General features: G+C 47.4%; 1 long non-coding RNA gene across 1 annotated transcript in view; it reads right to left on the bottom strand.

Annotated features, from left to right (window-relative positions):
- The window catches only part of LOC119954706, a 112206-nt gene that overhangs the window by 10279 nt on the left and 83498 nt on the right, over positions 1-18429 (bottom strand). The window lies entirely within an intron of this gene.

The following is an 18429-nucleotide window of genomic DNA, read 5'->3' as shown; positions in this document are numbered from 1 at the left end:
CTATTGGGATATGACTGGTAGTGCTCAGTCTGGGAATTTAGCCATCTTGAGTGTCTGTAGTTCTGCCAGATCCACTTGCAGCTGCCCTGGGCCTTATTTTTTGTCTGTGCCATTACCTCTTATTTTTGCCATATTTTTTGTCATTTGATGAGTCGACTTATCCCCTGCCCACCTTTTCTATGGCACACTACTAGGTGTTTAAAAAACTTACTCCTTATGCATTTGGTGGCTGGTTGTGGATGCCGTGGGCTGGGCCAAAATCTGCTAAGTCTCTTAATGTCTTCCAGTTCCAATGAATCTGTTGCGTTGTATGGTTAGCACAGTGGTTAGCACAGTTGTTTCACAGCTCCAGGGTCCCAGGTTTGATTACCGGCTTGGGTCACTGTCTGTGCGGATTCTGCATGTTCTCCCCGTGAGTGCGTGGGTTTCCTCCGGGTGCTCTGGTTTCCTCCCACAACCAAAGATGTGCACGTTAGGTGGATTGGCCATGATAAATTGCCCTTGGTGTCCAAAAAGGTTAAGTGGCGTTACGTGGATAGGGTGGAGACATGGGCTTGAGGAGGGTGCTTTTTCCAAGGGCTGGTGCAGTTTTGATGGGCCGAATGGCCTCCTTCCGCACTGTAAATTCTATGAATCACCATCAGCTTGAAACATTTGGGGGGAGTATTCCCAGTCAAGACCAGTAAGTCTTATGGTCTTAAGGGGAAGTCGGTTATGGCATGGAGGTAGAGGTTAATTCCTGAAACATGATAGGTTGGGATCCTGACACCCTCCTGCCTGCTCTCAACTTCTACCTGAGTGGGACATGAAGATAATTAGGGCACCCCCATTGTGGCTCTTGGGTAAAAAGTTTAAATGTTATAACAAGCAACTAACTGCTGCGTTAACCAAAGATTGTGCACTGAACAGACAGAAGATCTGTATCCCAATTGTGTGGAACACCAGCACCTTGTCCTTGGCCACAGGCAGCTTCACAGGGGGCATGGATACAGAGATCAAGCTCCAAAGAGGTGAGCCCCTCCCCCCACCCCACACCGAAAACACTGCGTCAACAAACAAATAAATAGCTCTCTCAACATGTGTCATCACGGCTTCCTCAGGAAGCTTGTATTTTCATAGCAAGTTGTCGCTGACATCTTTGGCCTTCTGGAGCAAGACCTCCTTCCCAGGGGACAGGTGGGCATGCATTGCCACTGCTGTTCACGGTGCCCATCACGGGCAGCGCCCCAGCTCTTCAGATACAAGTGAGAGATCCGGGGGCAGCCACTGAAGGTCCTTCCTCCATTCCTGTGGTTGCTACAGTCTCAAACATCCACCTGCAGTTAAAACATTGCAACCCGTGCCCGGCTCCCTTTGATCCAGCGCATCATGCTATCTGTCCTCCCCAATTGGTCAGGAACCTGGAGGTGGAATGTCATTTCCACGGGTCAGTTAATCCATTGGTTTTGTTGAAGCTTTAAGATTGTTGTTTGTGACTGAAGTACGTTGCTTTCAAACTGGACAAAGAATTCAATTATTTTTATTTTATTTTTTAAATTTAGAGTACCCAATTCATTTTCTCCACTTAAGGGGCAATTTAGCGTGGCCAATCCACCTATCCTGCACATCATTTGCGTTGTTGGGGCAAAACCCGCACAACACGGGGGAATGTGCGAACTCCATACGGACAGTGACCCAGAGCCAGGATCGAACCTGGGACCTCAGTGCCGTGAGGCAGTAGTGCTAACCACTGCGCCACTGTGCTGCCCTAAGAATTCAATTCTGATTACTGGTTCAGACGGAACTTTTGGTAGAAGATTCACTAATAGTACCTGTCACTTTACATGATACTAGACCTTTAATAGTGTTATCCCTAATTGGTTCTGCAACATATTGCTCCAGGAAACGGTCATGAAAACATTCTACAAACTCATCTTTTAGCCAATCCTTGCCAATTTGATTGGTCCAGTCTACATGAAGAGTGAAGTCCACCACGGTTATTATGTTGCCTTCGTTAGAAGCACCAACAGTTTTATGCTCTTTTCAATGATGTGGCTCCTCCCATCAGCATTTTCTGACTCTTGCTATTCTTCATTTCCACTCCTATCTGAATTAGTGGCCTTTAGCCCATTTGCAGGTTTGAACAATACAAAGAGGATAGTTCTGATGCAGTTTCTCCACCAAGGTTGCAAGGTGAGCAGATGGTTAGGGTCTTGTTAACAAGATTGCTGATGAGGCTAAATCTTATGGCATGTGCAGTTATAAGAATCCCACCATATATATTGACCAGTCGTAGGCTTGTGATGGACAATAGTGGAGTACCCATTAATAATTTCTCAACTAGCATTTTGAGGAAAGGAAATGCGTCAGATTCTCCTCTCCACTTCCAGACCTGAAAAGTGGCAGATTTACCTCAAATTAGGCAAAGAATCTGAACATTTGCACCATGTTGAATAAGCCATTTCATGCTGCTGCTCCAATAATTAGCTGATCAATTCAAGCAGAATGTTCTTTCGGTTGTTTGTAATAGCTGGATTACAGACTAATCAAGCGGCTCGTACTTGTAAAACCCAAAACAAAATGTGTACTGCTAGATGTGATTCTGTGATTGGGCAGCACTTGCTGAACAATTCTGAGTGTGCTATTAGCTACACTAAGAATTTAAGATAATCAGTTGAGCGTGTAATGTGGCTCACTTACACGTGTTAGAAGCAACGTGCATTCTTATGTAGGGTCCGTCTCTCTGCAAACAAAAGGAATATGTTCAAACCGTGTGCCTTTTGTGAATTACCTGCAGGTTTGGGTACCTATAGTTCCTCATTGCTTTCTCCATGGCAACACCTCAGCCAATCAGAGTCAACTTGTCAACCAATCAGCACACAGTTCTCCCGTAGTATAAATTGTTGTGATTGTCTGAAATTTAGAATTTTTATATTTGACCTGATGAGCGAAAGTCAAAAGATTTCGGCCAAATGTGTCTCTTTTCAGCAATAGTCTGGTAATTGCTCCTCGCGGCCTTATAGGCCGTGGTCACTAAAGCAGGAGTGTCAAATGCTTTCTGTTTTCATAGCCCCCTGAGATAAATGCATGGAATCTTGGTGGGCCATGTATCAATATGTTCCTATTCATGAATACCTCAAATGCTGTTTTTAACGGATCTTGGTGTTTTGATGTCAGATTTATCCAATCACAATGCAGTTGTGCTAACACTATCTCTTTGCAAATCCCAGAGGAATCAAAAACTCAACGAGAAATCTAGCAAGTAAGAAATAAAAGACCAAATTATACTCCGTTGCCTAGGTTTCGTAGACCATATCCCGTCAGGGCCATATACAGTCGATCTGCAGCCCACTGGTTTGTCTGGGGCTCTCCAACAATTGCGGTCAATCTCCCAGGCAATCCAGTGAGAAACCCGGAAGAAACATGGTGCAGTGGCCTTCACTGGTCATGTTTGTCTATCTGGACCTCTGCAGTTTGTTCTTTATCGGCCCTTTCACAACTCTATGCAGCTGTTGGCAAAGCCAGTTCAGTGTGAGGCTGTTTCAGAAAGTGTCATTTCCACTCACGCAACAGAACGGGTCCAATAGCACAAGGCATTGCAGGCATCCAGTACCATCATTGCTGTTTTTTAGCATCAGCTATCACGTGACCAAATTTCCACTTCGCCCAATGAGAGTTGGGAGCCCTGAAACACAGCCTTGTGCCAGCTGAACGTGCAACCCCGGGAAGCTGCTGAAACTGGCTGCTAGAAAGGGTGGCGCAGCGGTTAGCACTGCTGCTTATTGCACTGAGCACCCGGGTTCGGTCCCGGAGCCGATCACTGACTGTGTGGAGTTTGCACATTCTCCTCGTGTCTGAGTGGTTTCACCCCCCCCACCCCCTACCAAGCCAAAGATGTGCAGGGTAGGTGGATTGGCCATACTTAATTGGATACTCTAAATTCATTAAAGAAAAAGAAACTGGCTGCTAGAAATATAGGGTTGACAAAGTATTGTCAGCACTGCTGCTGGTCACATGCATTGCATTAAATATCCCTGTAATTAAAGGCAGATTCTATCTTTTAAAAATAAATTTAGAGCACCCAATTCATTTTTTTCCAATTAAGGGGCAATTTAGCATAGCCAATCCCCCTACCCTGCGCATCTTTGGATTGTGGGGGCAAAACCCGCGCAAACACGGGGACAACGTGCAAACTCCACACGGACAGTGGCCCAGAGCCGGGATCAAACCTAGGACCTCGGCGATGTGAGGCAGCCGTGCTATCCACTGTGCCAACGTGCTGCCCCTGGCAGATTCTATCTTTGAACCTCACAGTGTTGATAGTCACTGTCACCGCTCAGCTCTTAGCTTACCGCAGAGCCCCAAATCCGTAGCTGTTTGGGACCAATCTAGTGTGACCACACTTGCCAAAGTGACTGAACCTTACCTTTTATGTGTTCTTCATTCCTCCACCTTTAACAGCATTTACTAAGATTTGGGGCAGCAATTTATAGCCCCATTGTGGACAGGGGGTAAAATGTGGCGAACGTATCCAAAATCTATTGGCTTCGGCGGGAAAGGAAGTTCCAGCTGGTGGAAGGGGCCATGAAATTCAGCCCGTAGTTCCACCCACACCAGCAGTCCTCTGCTATCTCTGCCTGGTGTTTGTTTTAATCTCCACTATGATCACCAGCAGGTTATCTGACCGAAGATGAGCTTCAGACCCTGAGCCCCACGCTTGAGGCCAGTCCCATCCTTATTAATACACAAATAGAAACATCAGGTTTCACCAAAACCAGAAATGCATCATTGTGCCCTAATTCTGCTCATCCATTAGGTTCCAAAAATAAAAGTGTTCACGTGATCAGGTGCCTCTTTCAGTCACAGTTCTCAACAAATCCTGCAAAGTTTAGTCTGGGTGGGCCATCTAGTGCTGGTTCGAATCATTTCCACTACAAAACAACAAAATAAATGGATGAGAAGGTCTGCCACCTAGTGTTCAAGACTGGTACTGTCATCACCTCAGTTTCATGGAAAAGATATATTTTTTAAATCCTCTGCTCTGATTTCTCACCCCCACTCCCTGCCTGACTGCTTTTAAAAAAAATTTAGAGTACCCAATTCATTTTTTCCAATTAAGGGGCAATTTAGCGTGGCCAATTCACCTACCCTGCACATCTTTTTGGATTGTGGGGTCGAAACCCACGCAAACACGGGGAGAATGTGCAAACTCCACACGGAGAGTGACCCAGAGCCGGGATCGAACCTGGGACCTCGGCGCCGTGAGGCAGCAGGGCTAACTCACTGCACCACCGTGCTGCCCCCCTACCTGATTGCTTGTGGCCGTGTCCTCTGGTACCTCACTGCAGTAACTATTGCTCTTGTCCTCATCCTGAATGTTGTCAGCCAGTTCAACTGTAAGGGCATCACTGTCTTACCCAATCGTACCCATATATACCCACATCAATATTCACAAGGAGGCACTTTCCGGAAAGGCTCACTGGATTGTGATTAGCCGTAAGAATCCTGGCTGCTTTTGGTTTGTTTTTCTCTCCATCCTTTCCCAACTTGCAACATCCTTGTTTTTTAAAAATACTTTTCTTCAGAAAAGTTTTTCCAATATAACATAATGGATATATAATGGATAGCACAAATGCTTCACAGCTCCAGAGTCCCAGGTTCGATTCCGGCTTGGGCCACTGTCTGTTCGGAGTCTGCACATCCTCCCCGTGTGTGCGTGGGTTTCCTCCGGGTGCTCCGGTTTCCTCCCACAGTCCAAAGATGTGCGGGTTAGGTGGATTGACCATGATAAATTGCCCTTAGTGTGGGGTGGTGTTACTGGGTTATGGGGATAGGGTGGAGGTGTTGATCTTTCCAAGAGCCGGTGCAGACTCGATGGGCCGAATGGCCTCCTGCACTGTAAATTCTACGTAAACATCTTCACAGCCATATTAATACAACAATTACAATATTTGAACCCCTCTACCGTGCGCCTCCACTCCAGAATCCAACCCCATTAAAAAGAAGCGAATTCCCCCCCCCCCCCCCCCCCCCCCCCCCTCAATATCTGACGGTGACCAGCTCCCTGAAGTAGGAAATGAACAGCTGCCACCTCAGGCAGAACCCTTCCGTCGACCCTCTCAAGATATACTTGACTTCAGGTTACTTAGCCACACCATGACACTGGGCGGGACCAAAGACTTTCATCTGAACGGAACTCGCCTTTGGGCTATTAACGAGGCAAAGGCCTGACCATCTGCGCCCCCATCTGCAGCTCCGGTAAATCTGAAACCCCAAGATAGCCACCAAAGGGCAAGGTTCAACCCCAAGAATTCCTGACATGGTGCTTAAGAAGGAGATCCAAAAGCTCATCAGCATAGAACAAGTGTGCATCATGCGCCAGATCCGAAGAGCACCACTCGCACCTATCAGCTATATCCGAGAAGAACCCACTTATCCATGCCTTGATCAGATATGCCCTGTGTACCACCTTAAACTGAATCAGGCTGAGCCCAGCACACAAGGAGATGTAGTTGACTCTGTGTACAGCCTTGCTCCACAGAGCCTACCCCCACCCCCACACCACTCCAAACACCTGGCCCTGCTCCCCCTCTCACTTTCTCTTGACTTCATCCAGTGGAACCTGTTCTATCGACATTAGCCGACTATAAATATCCACCATCTTCCCTTCCCCCACAACAATCACTGAAACAACCCTATCCATCAATAACTGGAACCTCCAAGGACACTCCTCTCTATCCGCCCCCACACAGACTCCATCCCCTGTACCACCTCCGCACCTTCTCAATGTTTGCTTCAGAATAATAAAATAACAATATGGGCAAAGCTGCCACCACCAACCCCCACCCCCTTCGCCCCGCCACCCTCGACTGCCTATCCCTTTGCAAAATCACCCTGCGAATCTGTTGGGTTATGCTCATCCAAATAAAAGAAGATATCATTCTACTAACTTTCACAAAGAAACATTTATGAAGGAAAATTGGAAAGCACTGAAACAAAAATAAAAATTTTGGGATGATAGTCATCTTTATCGACTGAACGCTACCCGCCAAGATCAGTGGGAGGCTTTCCCACTTCTTCAGATCAATCAGCCTTCAATGCACTGACCAGTTCCCCAAAATTTAGTTTCCGGAGCGAGGTCCAATCATAGGCCACTCGGATTCCCAGATAACGGAAGTTGTTTCTGGCCAGATAAAAGGACAAGCTCCCCAGATTGGCTCCCCTCCCTGGGAGATTCACCGGAAAACATTTGCTTTTACCCAACTTCAGTTTATACCCCGAGAAGGATTCAAACATCCCAAGCAGCTGCGTTATCTCCTCTGCACTCTCTCTCTCTCTCTCTCTCTCTCTCTAAGTGACACCCAACCTCTCAAACAAAGGTTCTCCCCTGAGGTGGCTGGACGTGAATCCCTTATCGAACTTGGCTGACCTTTGCCCACCATAAAACTCTTCCCTTGTGCTGGAAAGCTGTGGAAGTGCACGATGACCGTACACGCTCATCTGCGTGGGGCTTCTGCCTCAATGACCTGTGGGCTCGATCCAACTCAGGAGGGGTCGCCATCTCCCCTCCCCCACCATCTTCCAAAACTAATGCGTCATGAACTTTGTCGGGCTCGGATCCTCCAGATAAATTTAAAGTGCCCAGATCCTCTGGCAACCCAACCACCCTCAAGATCTGTCCACGAGACCAATTTTTCAAGTCGTCCGCCTTGGCCCTGAATATTTTGTTATCGGCAGAGCGGCACGGTGGCTCAGTGGTTATCACTGCTGCCCCGAGGACCCAGGTCCGATCCCGGCCAGAGGTCACTGTCTGTGTGGAGTTTGCACAATCTCCCCATTCTGCGTGAGTCTCAGCCCCACAACCCAAAAATATGCAGAGTAGGCGGATTAGCCACGGCAAAAGATTGTCCCTTAATTGAAAAAAAAAGAATTGGGTACTTTAAATTTATTTTTAAAATATTTTGTTATCCGTCATTACTCGAGCCATCTCCACCTCCAGAGAGGTGATCTCATCACTCTGTCGAGACAGAGCTACGCCCACCTCTTTCAGCTCCACATCCTGCATCTTCACCACCTTGTCCATCTTCGCCAGGCCGCTTGAATCAAGGATACCACTGCCTCAATCGCTTTCTGATGGTCCTCCAAGACATCCCGGCGTAATTACTGAAGCTCCATCACTCCATGCCTGTAAGCATCTCAGCAGTTAGTGGGGTGAACTCTGATACCGCAGCAGCCTCTACCATTTTTTTTCCTGACAAGGCTCTCAAAGCTTCCAAGTTCGCTAATTCCTTCTTTTTCTGCTGCCTGGTCCTGTATCTATTGGGCCACGCCTTGATGTGGGATACTTAACCCATTAATGTGAACTAACTTCAGCCCAAATTCCCGATAACAATCGGGTGAAAAGGGCTTAAATAAAGTTCTTTGGCAGGATCCACCTCATGTACAACTGCTCCCCTACATTTCACCACCAGGAGTCATCAACATCTTTGTTGAGGACTTCATAGCTGTGCGATTCACACAAATAAAACAATTTAAATTGGAGGCTACCATTGACATGGTAGGGAATTGGAAGGATTGGAGAAAGAGAGCCGGGATAATAGGTATGTACTCCAGGTGGCAGGATGTGACTAGTGGTGCTTCCTGAAATTTGAACTGGTGTCTCATTATATCACCATATTGCTGTTCAAAAAGGGACGTAAGGATAAATCCAGCAACTACAGGCCAGTCAAGATAACCTCCGTAATCGGAGAGCGCTTATGACAAAATTAACTGGCATTTTCACAAATGTGGTTTAGTTAAGGAGAGCCAGCACAGATTTGTTTTGGCCAATTCATGTTTAATTAATATGTTTGAACTATTCCATGAAGTAAGTAGTGTTGGTGAGGATAATGCAGTCAATGTGGTGACATAGACTTCCTAAAAGGCATTTGATAAATTGCCACCAAAACAGGCTTGTCAGCAAAGTTGAACCTGTGGAATAAAAGGGACAATGGCAGCCTGGATACAAAGTTGGTTGAATGACGGAAAGAGGTGAATGATTTTTCTTTTTGTTTCTGGAGGAAGTGGAGGTTCCTGGGGCTGGTATTAGGGCCACTGCTTTCGTTGATCTATATTAATGATCTAGACTTGGGTGTGTAGGGCACAATATTAAAAGCTGCAGGTGGCACAGAACGTGGAGATATTATGGACTGTAAGCAGAATGATGATAGACTTTGAGGACCTAGGCAGCCTCGGAAAATGGGCGAACAAGTGGCAGATGACATTTAATGTACAGGATTGTCGCAGAATGGCAGCAGGGCATCCTGAAGAGGGAGGGTGTAAGACATATGTCACGGTACATGTTGGTACCAATGACATAGGTGGAAAGAGGGATGAGGTTTTGCATTAAGAATTCAGGGAGTTAGGCAGTAGATCAGAAAGTAGGACCTCTCGTTGTAATCTCTGAATTTGCTCCCAGTGCCACTTGCTCGCGAGCACAGAAATAGGAGAATAGCGCAGATGAATGACTGTCTTAAGAGTTGGTGCAGGAGGAAGGGTTTTAGATTCCTGGATCACTGGGACAGTTTCTGGGGACGGTGGGACCTGTACAAGCGGACGGTCTATATCTGAACCAGAGCAGGAATCCTTGCCAGCGGCTTTGCTAGTGCTGTTGGGAGGAGCTTAAATTAATTCAGCGGCGGGGGGGGGGGGGGCACACATAGACTGTCAACAAATAAGGACACAGCAAAATACAGAAAAGCAGTCAGGTCAGGGGGATACAGCAGTTGTAGGTTTCAAGAGAGTAAGACAAGGCTGGATGGCCTCTACTTTAATGCCAGGAGTTTAACAGGTAAAATGGATGAGTTAAGGGTGAGGATTTACATGTCGAATTGTGATATAGTAGCCATCATAGAGACATGATTGAGGGATGGGGAGGATTGGCAGCTCAACATCCCGGAATATAGAATCCTCAGGTGAGAGAGAGGAGGGGGTAAAAGAGGAAGAGGCATTGCAGTGTTAGTTAAGGAGTCAGTTACTCCAGTAAGGAGAGATGGTATATTGGAGGGGGCATCAAATGAAGCTTTGTGGGTTGAGTTTACGAATAAAAAAAGGGACAGCCGCATTGTTCGGGTGTTTATTATAGACCCCCAGATAGTCAGCGGGAAATTGAGGAGCAAATATGTGTGCAATTTGTGGAGGTGTGTAAATTATAATAATAGGTTAATTATATTGGGTGATTTCAACTTTCCCAACATTAATTGGGATAGTCATAGCTCAGATGGAGTGGAGTTCTTAAAATGTATATGTCATAATATACATCCAGGTATATGATGGAATGCAGATAGGCAGTGATTGACACACAGGATGACCAGTGAACACACAGAACACAGCAGCCAATCACCAGACAGGACACGACCACTATCAAGCCAGAGGGCACTAGTTTTCCCACTGTCTCTCGGGAACCAGCCTCTGAGACAGTCAGAGCTCGTGAGCAGCAACTAGAACAAACACCATGTGGTAGTAAGATAGCCTGGTCAGGTTAGCCTCAGGTCTCCAGTCAACTCAGCATAGTGTCAACCCACAGTTAAAGCATGTATTATAGCTAAGTGTTCAATAAAATCGAGTTGCATTTCTTCAAGTGTTGGAAGCCTGTCTCTCTCTCACCACTGCAGTGAACGCAGCCCTCGTAGACCCAGCTTACCCAACACATCAGTATATAGAACATTTTAGCTCAATATGTAGAGGGTCCAACAAGGGACTGTGCGGTGCTGGACCTAATTCTGGGGAATGAAGCCAAACAGGTGGTTTAATGTGTTGGTGGGGGAACATTCTAGTGATAGCGACCACAACATGGTTCAATTTAAGTTTGTTATGGACAAAGAAATAGACAAGTTGCAAAGAAAGGTTTTGGATTGGGTGAGAGCAGATTTTAGTAAAATAAGGCAGAATCAGGCCAAGGTAGACTGGAAAGAGTTACTTGTGAGGAAATCTAACAGCAGTGGGGCAGGGGCGTTCAAAAAGGAAATGGGGAGGGTACAGGCCCAACTTGTTCCCTCCAAGATAATAGGAAGGAGTAACAAGCTGAGAAAACCATGGATGACCAGAGATATTCAGGAAACAATGAGAAGTGCGGCACGGTGGAGCAATGGCTCACGGCACCGAGGACCCAGGTTCGATCCTAGCCCCGGGTCACTGCCCATGTGGAGTTTGCACATTCTCCTCGTATTTGTATAGGTCTCACCCGCACAACCCAAATAATGCGCAGGGGGTAGGTGGATTGGTCACGCTAAATTTCCCCTTAATTGGAAAATAATAATTGGGTACTTTAATTTTAAAGAAAGAAAATGAAAACCATGAGAAGGAAAAGAGAGGGCGTGATTCTCCGCCCCCCACGCCGGGTGGGTGAATAGCGGGAGGGCCTCCCGACATTTTTCACGCTCTCCCGCTATTCTCCCCCACCTCCCCAGGCCCGACCCACGCCACGAATCGCCGCTCGCCGTAAAAAACAGCGAGCGGCGATTCTCCGAGGCTGATGGGCCGAGCGGCTGGGCCTTCACACTCGTTTCACCACGTCGTGACGCTTGACGTGCGGCCTTGACGACCGTCGTGACGCAAGGGGCCGCGCTCCTAGCCCCACCTGGGGGGGGGGGGGGGAGAATCGGCCCCGGAAGTGGCCGTGAAGGCTGCCGTGGGTCACGGCCTGTCCCACGGCAGCCTTTACGATTCTCCACATTTGCGGAGAATCGCGCCCAGTGTCTTTTGGCAAGTACAAGGGGACCAAATCAGCAGAGGCATCAGTGGAATTCAGTAAGTGCAGGATATAGTTTAAGAAAGCAATTAGGAGAGTAAATATGGGATAAGAGAAAGCTATGTCTGGTAGTTGGGAAAATCCCAAGATATTCTATAATTATATTACTGGGAAGAGGATAACCAGAGAGAGTGCAGGGTCCATTAGCGACCAAGGGAACAATCTGTGGGTGGAGCCAGAGGACATTTGTATGGGTGTTGAATGACTGTTTCACATCTGTCTTCACCCAAGAGAAGGTCGGTATGGAACTCAGGTAGAGAGAGACTGTGAGGTTCTTGAGCAAATTGACATATGGAGTTACAAAATATTGGAGGTGTGGGCAGGGTTAAAAGTGGACAAATCTCCTGGTCCGGATGAATTGTGTTCCAGGCTGCTGTGGGAGGAAAAGGAGGAGATTGCAGGGGCCCTGATACAAATTTTTAATTCCTCACTGGCCGGGGGGGAGATGCCAGAAGTCAGGAGAACAACTAATGTGGTCCAACTATTTAAGAGAGGTCCTACAATTTAAGAAACCGATTGCACTGGAGGGGGTGCAGAGGCAATTCACCAGGATGTTGCCTGGGATGGAACATTTAAGTTATAGAGAGGTGGATAGGCTTGGGTTGTTTTCACGAGAACAGAGAAGGCTGAGGGACGACCTGATTGAGGTGTAATGGTTATGAGGGGCATGGACAGGTTGAATAGGAAGTAGCTGTTCCCCTTAGTTGAAGGGTCAGTCACGAGGAGACACAGGTTCAAAGTGAGGGACAGGAGGTTTCAGGGGATTTGAGGAAAAACCTGTTTATCCAGAGGGCAGAAACAGGCCAGAATGCACTGCCTGGAGGTTGGTGGAGGCAGGTTACCTCACATCCTTTAAAAGAAGTACCTGGATAAGTACTTGGCATGTCATAACATTCAAGGCTATGGGGCAAGTGCTGGTTTATAGGATTAGGTAGGTAGGTCAAGTGTTTTTCATGTGTTGGTGCAGACCCGATGGGCTGAAGGGCCTCCTGATTCTGTGAGGCATAATTTTAACCGTGGTGCTCCAGTCCTAGAAGAGGAAGTGGGTGCCACATTTGTTCTCTTGCTGTTTGCAGTTCCCAGACGATTATAATGAAAATGTGAAGTGCTAGGGTGTGCACATGTGCACTCAATGCGGAGCTGGACACTTTTCATTAGTGAAATCCACTGTCAATCCTGCAGGTAGGGGTAAGCTATAAAACAGTGTCCAGGACGAACAGGGAGGCTCTGCATCGCAACCATAACATTCCTGTCACAGCTCCATGGCCATGAACATAAGACTCATTTTGAGCACAAAGGCTCATTCAAATTGTTTTTCAAATTTAAATCTCACTTGCAAATGTTTCACATTATATTGCCGTACACTTGAATAAAGTGAAACCATTGTTATTTGTTGAGAGCTAAATGTACTGGCACACCTCATGTTTGGTTACAGAGGAGTTAGGGACATTCCTTTATTGTGAAAGAAACAATGATGTGTTTTTTTGTTCATTCTTTATTGAATGTTCATGTTAGTGTCCAGTGTTGTACTCGCCTCTCTGTGGGACATGGTAGAACTTGCAGGCTCAGCTGGTCCTCCCTTCTTTGCATTGTAAAGGGCATTGTCCGTGAGCATGCTCAGCAATGCTGCCAGTGAACCCTGTAAGGACTCTGCCATCCAACACCCTGAGATGACCCCAACTGTACTGACCCTTAGGTACCTCAATTTCTTATTGACTGTTTCCGTCACCCACCCCTCCACCACACCTAAGACACCAAACCTTTTGCCCTTGCACACCTCCATGCCACCGATCCTAGTGCTGACACAACCTTTCCAGTCCCAAGCCTCCATACACACTGTCATTCTCCAGTCCGCCTCCGTTGTGCCGCAGGGTTCAACAAAGAAAACTGCTCACCTCTGCCAATACTGCAGAAACTCCATTGGGACACACCAACTTTAGATAAACATGAACCGGGTACCACACGATTCTCATGTGCCCCTGACTTTATCTTGAAAGTAGGCCATAAATGACAAAGGTTTATACTCATGAATATTCATGCTGCGCAAATGGTTTACAGTTGGGAATCTGGCACAGGAGAGCGTGCGGTCTGGGCCGCCACAAACACGCCACTGGCTTTATCTCTGCATCTCAGGCCGCCGTAAGGAAACAGAAATATCACCTCTGGCCTAATTAAGTCATTTCAGTTTTCAGTTTTCATTCTGCTTTCCCCCCTTGAAAGAGGAGGTGAAAAAAACAAAGGCAACATCAGGAATACTTTTTTTTATAGGGCGAGTGGTTAGGATCTGGAATGCACTGCCTGAGAGTTTGGTTGAAGCAGATTCAATTGTGGCTTTCAAAAGGGAATTATCATAGATATCATAGAATTTACAGTGCAGAAGGAGGCCATTCGGCCCATCGAGTCTGCACCGGCTCTTGGAAAGAGCACCCCACCCAAGGTCAACACCTCCACCTTATCCCCATAAGCCAGTAACCCCACCCAACACTAAAGGCAATTTTGGACACTAAGGGCAATTTATCATGGCCAATCCACCTAACCTGCCCATCTTTGGACTGTGAGAAGAAACCGGAGCACCCGGAGGAAACCCACGTACACACGGGGAGGATGTGCAGACTCGACACAGACAGTGACCCAAGCCGGAATCGAACCTGGGACCCTGGAGCTGTGAAGCAATTGTGCTATCCACAAGGCTACCATGCTGCCTTTGCGGGTAATCAAATCTTTACAGATCTAGAGATTTGATTACCCGCAAATGCTCGCATTCCAAGCATTGTCTAGCATCTTTGACTTTGTTTATATATATGTTTCTGGAACATACCTCTCCATTCACCTGAGGAAGGAGCTGCGCTCCGAAAGCTCGTGTTTGAAACAAACCTGTTGGACTTTAACCTGATGTTGTAAGACTTCTTACTGTGCTCACCCCAGTCCAACGCCGGCATCTCCACATCATTAAAGTATTTGACAGAGTAAACAGAGATAAACTATTTCCTTGGACGAGACAGTCCAAACAAGGGACCAATAGCTTAAAGGTAGAGCTCAGCTGTTCAAGGGTGATCTCAGGAAGCACTTCTTCACACAAGGAGCAGTGTAAATCGGGAACTTTGCCAAAAAGCATTTGAGGCTAGATCAATTAAAAATTTCTGGGCAGCACGGTGGCACAGTAGTTAGCACTGCTGCCTCACGGCACCGAGGTCCCAGGTTCGATCCCGGCTCAGGGTCACGGTTTGTGTGGAGTTTGCACATTCTCCCCTTGTTTGTGTGGGTTTCGCCCCCACAACCCAAAGATGTGCAGGGAATTGGGTACTTTTGGGCGGAATGTGGCGACTAGGGGCTTTTCACAGTAACTTAAATTGAAGCCTACTTGTGTCAATAAGTGATTTTCATGAGGGCTGAAGGTGCAGGTCAAATGCTGAACCTGCTCTCGATGTCACTGGGCGTAAAGGCCTTTCAATGCATCAGCATGGCACTAAGGGACAGCAAGATTGTGGCTATGTCCCATTGCCTGAGCCTTACTCCTCCCGGACGTTTGTGTCTATCAGTGTGGCATAGGCATATCTTCTCACATGGAAGTTGACCTTCGTCTCCCTCTTAAAGATCCTGTCCTTCCTGCTCTTCTTCATTGATTGATTACTCCGCCTCCTTCATGTCTCCCTCTGACATGGGATCCACTTTGAATTGCTAGGTTGTGAAGGGTACATCAGGCCAGGACTATGGGGGACATCCACCAGAGCAGTCTAAATATTGAAAGTGCATCTTCAGGATGCCAATGGTCTCGATGACGGAGCATGTCGACCAATGCGCCACGTTGCATCTTTCTTTAAAGACGCTCTGAGGACGACCCATGGATGTCATGAGCCATCGTTTGTGTGGGTTCCCCTTATCCCCAAGCGGCTACCCCTGTAATTGCTGAGGCCCTTTGAATATGTGAGGTACCTGGGAGTGACTCAGGATGTTATGAGTCATGGCAAGTCCCAGGGTACCTAACATAAATGTGCAAGATGTACTTCTGATGATCACACATCAGTTGGCACATATGAAGATTGGCGGAGTGGAACCATTTCCTGTTGCCATGGAGCTCTCAAAGCCACATGTGTGCAATTGATTTCACCCCAAAGCCTGAGATAGCTGCAAACCCCAGAAATCTAGCAGCCCGGTTAGCTTCATCAAGGGCATCTGTCATATCCTTGATATATATATGTTGAGGACTGTAAGATGCTACACAGGTCCCCTGTAGGGACCTATGAATGATCCACAGGCAGAAAACTGAGCGCAATGATGACTTTCAGGGGCCTTGGCAGGGGATATCCTCCCTGTCCACGGGGCATTCGATCCTCCAACAGAATGTGGCAGATATGATGCACTAAATCTTTGGACAAGTGCAGACCTGAGCGGCATTGTTTTTCTCTGATCTCCGGATAAGAAACTTTTGGGTAGATTTGTGGTCAGGTGAGTTACCTCCATGGGATGGGTCTAACCTCCTCATCTTTTGGGACTTGCTGGGGCTCCCCTAGACCACGGACCTCAGGTAGGCCCCTCTTGAAATTGTGCTAGGCAGCCCCAGACCCTTCTCCTCCTCAATCAGAGCACCGTCATAAAGAAGGCAGCATTTAGTGAAGGCTCCATTAATTAATCTTCCTTCTCCCTGAGGAGTGATGGATGCAACAGATTAATGAATACTGGGCAAATGTAGTAGACCTCCCACTCGCAACCAGAATGCCACTATCATGTCCTAGAGCTGCACACTGCGCTACCAGCTCTTCACTAATACAGTTTGTAGCCGAGGTACAAACTCACAGATTTAGGTGTCCAAGATGACAACCCAGATACTTGACATCTCTATCCCACAGAGGTTGAAAGAGGTTTGGAGGCATTCATGAAATGTGCCAGTTTATTAAAAGGCACACCAGCAATCCCTGATCTGGAATGTGGATTAAATTCAAGTTGCACTTCAGCAAGGGCTGGATGCCCTTTGGCCTATTAACCATGCTAATTGGAGAAAGCATATTTCTGGCTTTCATTGATGACCTGGCAGACATGCCTGAGTTTTACATTTTCACATGCCTCTTTGTTCATGCTCAAATATAGCAACTGTATTGTGAAGTTAAAGTCTCTTGCAGTCTCATATTAAATCACAGCAAAAGTCAGTGGCAACGTCTCAAGGAAGTCTTCCTCTTTCCTTTCACCTGACTCTATTTCAATGTTGTGACTCTAAGCAGCTTGAGCTTGGCTCCTGAAAGGATCCCTTAGTCCATCGCGGACTCCTCCCACTATGCCTCAGACCTGTCCCATGCAGATTATTTGCCAGTTTCCATTTTAAACTGCACAATAACTTCAGGGTTTCAAATGGTGGTGCTGCATTTTTACTTTGAGACTCGTTTTGACACTACTCCTGTCAATGTCCAGATCCCTCCAATCTTCCTGGAAGCTCACAATGTGCAGGTAAAGCTCCCACACGTATTCTCCAGCCTCCCCCAGTGATCCTGGATCCCAGTGTAAATTGTGATGGACATTCCAGCCCTCCTAAATCCATCACTGTTGATGTTCCCAAACCGCATGTGGATCTCACCCGACCCCATCTTGAGACTGTGCGCATGGTCTCGAGCAGAGAAGAACCCCTTAGCAGAGCTTAATTACGTTTTCTCTGTTTATAGGCTGCAGATGCCTCCCCTGACCATGACCATCACTTCTGCAGCACAGTACCAAGCCAGACAATCCCACGACCACCAACTGTAAGACAATGAACATACCGTCCACACCAAGCTGTGCCTTAACCCAATTGAACACATAGGTCTTGCCCTTCCCTGGAGCGGAATCATGAACTGTATGTCATGCATAGCACTGTAGCATGGTCCACAAAATCCCAGGACTGCCCCTAGTCTCTCATTCCAATCTCTTGGCCAAACCAAGGACTATTAACTAATTTCCTGTTCCTTCATGACTGATCACAACACTGTCTGTCTTCTCCTTGCCTCCTTCATGAGTCTCTATGCAATCAATCCCTCACGTGCCACATCAACACAACCCCCACCTCCACCCCTCCTATTCTGGAGTCTGCGCCATTCCCTCCCATTCATACAGTTTGATTCCCATCCACCCCTTTCTGTGTCCGCATTTTAATCTTCTGTGTCCGGCTCCAGTTTCCCCACAGTCAGTCTCCCCTCTGCCTGCTATTGTCTCCCACCTCCAATTCCAGCATATCCGAAATTGTTCCTCCTGTCTCTGTTATCCTTCCCCCACACTCTCACCCACCTCCCTAACCCCACTACATTGCTTTGTCTCCATGTCTCAGTCATCCTTCCCCTCGCTGCCACTCCGCCTCCCCACCAACCATAATGCTGGTCTCTATTCCTGAGTGCAGCCCTGCCTGAGACCCGCAGCACGCACTGCGCGCTCTCCTCTTGGGGGTATGGAGGTGCCCACCATGAGCAGACCAACCCCCCACCTCCACCAGTGCAGCGTCACACTGGCGCTGTTGAGAACTTGTAGCAATGCTGTTGCTGTAGCCTTTGAATGTTACACTCACCTCAAAGTCACAAGCAACTTGAGAGCGGACAGTTGCACACAAGTTAAAGCCGATCATAGAGCAGCACGGTGGCGCAGTGGTTAGCACTGCTGCCTCATGGCGGCAATGACCAGAGTTCAATCCCGGGCCCGGGTCACTG

Source organism: Scyliorhinus canicula, chromosome 20 (genome assembly GCF_902713615.1).
Source record: "Scyliorhinus canicula chromosome 20, sScyCan1.1, whole genome shotgun sequence".
Lineage (NCBI taxonomy): Eukaryota > Metazoa > Chordata > Chondrichthyes > Carcharhiniformes > Scyliorhinidae > Scyliorhinus > Scyliorhinus canicula.
Note: the sequence above shows the minus strand (reverse complement) of the source record. Positions and strands in the feature narration are given on the sequence as shown.